Raw genomic sequence first — 3,221 nt, 5'->3', positions numbered from 1 at the left:
TGAGAAACAGTCTGAACCTCCAATGTGCCAGGAGAGCTCCAACAAACATCCCGCGGTCCGTCTGAGATCCACCTGGCACAATGTTTCCTGATCATGTAACAGCAATTGGATTATGTTCCAGTGTTGCGCTCTAATTTCCCGGTGAGAGCAAAAAGTTCAGACATATAGTCAGCAATGTCAAGTGATGGCCACAAAAATATTTTCCCAAAGACTATGACTTTACAGTTCTAAATGCAGACCTACATAAGTAAATTCATACATAAAAGGATTGAAGTGGCAGTTTCTGCCGAAACCCGGGATCGAACCAGGGACCTTTAGATCTTCAGTCTAACGCTCTCCCAACTGAGCTATTTCGGCACCTGATGACGTTGCAGGTGTGGTCATATACAACGTAAAAACTGCAGCTATGGAGCTGTGGTCTGTGTATTTTTATATTGTTGTCTTTCTTTGATTGAGAAGGAGAAAGGAAAATCTGGTATTTTCGCAGTAAAAGATAAAAGCAAAAAATAAAAACAATATACTATTCTGGATATTTAAGAACATATTCCTACACTCTGATAAGCATTACATTTTCCAGAAATTACAATTGCTTTAGATAAGTATTTTATTATAACAGAAAGAAAATGTGAATGTTTTAATGTAGAATTTAAGATAGGAGCAGTAGTGTTTTTTACGTGTTCGCTAAGATGCAATAAACGTGTCTGCAATGTGCCAAAGTTCCCACCAGAGGGCGATCAAACATAAAACTTTGGTTCTCAGCTAATATATTGAAATAATTTTTCAACTATAATTTTATTATAACTAATGAGTTGTGTTTATAATTTCCCCAAATTAAACTGCCTGTAATACCATGAAATATTATGGATCATGCTATGTATCAGTGATGTATATATTTGGGGCAGGAAATATGTATGGAACTAACCTAATGACGTCATTCTAAGATACACGAGTAAGATCTTTGCCTTTTAGCTTCTTGGGACTAGCCTTTGCTTGAATCTGTTCCCCCTGTTCTGATGTCCCTAAAAAATATCTGGTGAGGATTATAGAAAATAACTTTGTGTGTTAATCAGAAGAAAACACTCAAAGTTGGAACTCAAAGAACTGCATTTTCCCTTGGTTCTGTGAATGCTTTGGAATCTCATAGAACAAGCTGAAAGGGCTGCTGGGAAAAGGCACGTTCAGTTTTCCACTCTGGACCTGTGACTCTGCAACCCAATTAAGGCTCATGGAAGAGATCAAGACTTTAACTAGATAGAAAATTAGATTTGGGATTTGAAACAATAAATGCATTTTACAAATATATTCATACAATTAACCTACATGTAGGTTAATTGTATGTTAATGTTATGTTAATGTTAATTGTATAACCAATTGTATACACACTAGTATGAATGTTGCTGGTGTGTTAGAAAAGTGTTTTGTGAAGGCAGAATATCATTTACCTTATCTTTAAATTTGAATGAGTTTGTAAACAAAATCTGTTAAAAGCAGATCTGAGGAAAATGACTGGTGACTGGAATTGGCCAATTTTCAACTTGATCGGTCCTGCTGGCAACCGTGTAATTGGAAACTCAGGAATCCAATCTCTTGGCAATCAGGAAACACATCATACCTAAGAAGGCTGCAATGACAACACTTTTCAGTGACTCAAGGTTAGCCATTTCCATTACCTTTGACGTCGGTTAAATGAAGTCTGAGGTACCACACAGCTGTAAGAAACTATTGTAAAGGAAACTGTATTTACTGCAGTTTGAGACATCTGCGGCTCATTCAGGTTCTGACTGAGCAAGAGAGATCAAAGATTTCAACAGATAACAGGATGGTTGCTTGTATTTCTATATAGCAACAGTTCTGTTTTATCCAAATTCTCTGGGTAATAGACACAGAAATATGATGTTAGTTGTGCTGATATTTGACTAAAGAAAGTTTAAAACAGGAACTTTGCAATCATTTTGCCTTTGTTTTTAAATATTAATAAAACCCTGCTTTTCTGCTTCATCACATAGGCACTGTGATGTTACTTCTGCATTGTTACAGCTAACTCTTTTAGTGCTGTTCTTCTATTCTTGTTTGTCATATAGTTATTTAAGAGAAACTGGAACTGGCCAAAATTTGCATCAGCAGAGTAAAGCTTTAGAAAATAAACAGAGTTCTGAAATTGGCCACAGAATCCTGATCGGTGCATTTACTAGGAATCATCAAATTAGGAAACCAGAGCTTTGACACAAAGCTGAATGTTCTGGTTCTGAAGAACAATCCTGAAAGCAGTTAATATTTGTGTCGTGTTTCGAAATTAGCTAGTGGAAGGAAAAAATATTAATTCGCTCATGGTGAAAATGTGAAGAACTCATGAAGCAGAAAATTACAAGCTTCGTTTCTTTGCGCCTCCTCTGGTTTTTAACACAGTTGGATTTCTGTGAGTCAGGAGCTTCTCTAATAAAAATCAGCATTCTGCATTGATCAGGCTTTGCAGGCAAGTTGAGAAAATTACTCTTTGTTCTCTCGATGCATGGCATGTAGGATCTGAGTGAAAAATAGAAGGGATAAAAGGTGAAAAATTTAATTCACCTCACCGTGAGTCACTTTGAGTTTATGTTTAACGACCGGGTTTGGCACGATTGGCTTTTGAAAATATTCATTCAATTTGTAGTTTTCAAACATTTATTCCTTCTTCTGTTACCTCATTGTTTTCAATTTACAAGACAGATTTCTATGAAGATTATGTCTTGATGATTTAAGGAGGAACTTCTGGGTCTGCATGTTACCTGTCTGTTTTTTTCTGCTGTAATTGTGTTATATTACTCCAAAAATCACAGCGAATAACTCACCTTGTGTTTTTTTATTTTTCTTTTGTCAGGATGGCCAAATTTCTATTTGTAACTTTAAGATGTAATAAAGTAAGTCTGACTGAGAGCTGGGGATTGAGTTGACAAATTATTTCTCACTGTTCCCTAAAAATCTCTTCACAATTAAATTTCCATTCAGGCACTAATTATTTTTCTGTTTAGTTTTGTGTGCAACAATGACCCATAACTGCATGAACCTCTCTGTGTGTTAATTAAAAATTCAATGGGGCATCTATCAGTGAAACTGTATTATTTCAGTTTGTGAGGTTTAGACTTAATTTATTGTTTATTATTAGCATTAATTTCGTTATGCCCCCTGTTGTGTATGTGATCCTGGTCAGAAGTTTATATTCTCTCATTTGGGGATGAATTTCG

The 3,221-nt window shown here is 35.7% G+C and overlaps 1 non-coding gene across 1 annotated transcript; it reads right to left on the bottom strand.

Annotated features, from left to right (window-relative positions):
* Positions 1-284: 284 nt before the first annotated feature.
* On the bottom strand, positions 285-357 carry trnaf-gaa (transfer RNA phenylalanine (anticodon GAA)). The gene has a single exon. It is a non-coding gene; the product is annotated as a tRNA-Phe (tRNA).
* Between the last annotated feature and the right edge of the window lie 2,864 nt (positions 358-3,221).

The sequence above is a fragment of the Poecilia latipinna genome, unplaced genomic scaffold, assembly GCF_001443285.1.
Source record: "Poecilia latipinna isolate Pla-1442-1.1 unplaced genomic scaffold, P_latipinna-1.0 Scaffold572, whole genome shotgun sequence".
Lineage (NCBI taxonomy): Eukaryota > Metazoa > Chordata > Actinopteri > Cyprinodontiformes > Poeciliidae > Poecilia > Poecilia latipinna.
The sequence above is the reverse complement of the archived record's forward strand: the minus strand, read 5'-3'. Positions and strand labels throughout refer to the sequence as shown.